The 203-nt window shown below is 38.9% G+C and overlaps 1 protein-coding gene across 1 annotated transcript in view; it reads right to left on the reverse strand.

Moving 5' to 3' along the window:
• LOC119582336 (out at first protein-like) overlaps positions 1 to 203 on the reverse strand; it is a 14,830-nt gene that overhangs the window by 5,621 nt on the left and 9,006 nt on the right. The window lies entirely within an intron of this gene.

A 203-nucleotide genomic window follows, 5' to 3' on the forward strand; every position in this document is an offset into this window, starting at 1 on the left:
TACTGATGATTAACAGATTAGTGTAACTCATTTACACCAGGTAAAGTATTTCTTACAGTCTGGTAAGGCTGGGGTGTCTTAATGAGTGCTGCTCATGCCTGAGTGATTGTCAGCTCAAGCTGATTGTACTACATTGGCCTTAAAGGACCATAGGATTAGACTAGCTCGGGTTTTTGTGTACATATAGTCAGAAATTTCTTTTT

This window comes from Penaeus monodon, chromosome 15, assembly GCF_015228065.2.
Source record: "Penaeus monodon isolate SGIC_2016 chromosome 15, NSTDA_Pmon_1, whole genome shotgun sequence".
NCBI lineage: Eukaryota > Metazoa > Arthropoda > Malacostraca > Decapoda > Penaeidae > Penaeus > Penaeus monodon.